Genomic DNA, 228 nt, shown 5'->3' with positions numbered 1-228 from the left:
GAGTAGGTGTCGGAGGATGGGAATAAATAATAAATTATGAATATATAATAATGTAATACAATACCACCTCATTAAAGGTCTGTTATTCTTGGTACATTGGTCTCTATTTCATAATCATTCAAGCTAGGCCTTTTCGTTGTCTGACACAACTGTTGGGCAGTAGGATTCACTTTCATGTATGCCCAGTAGGTGGTAGTAAAATAGGAAAGTGTTTTCAAACTCGGTGGT

The sequence above is a fragment of the Salmo trutta genome, chromosome 22, assembly GCF_901001165.1.
Source record: "Salmo trutta chromosome 22, fSalTru1.1, whole genome shotgun sequence".
NCBI classification, from domain to species: Eukaryota; Metazoa; Chordata; class Actinopteri; order Salmoniformes; family Salmonidae; genus Salmo; species Salmo trutta.
This window is presented reverse-complemented; position numbering follows the sequence as displayed.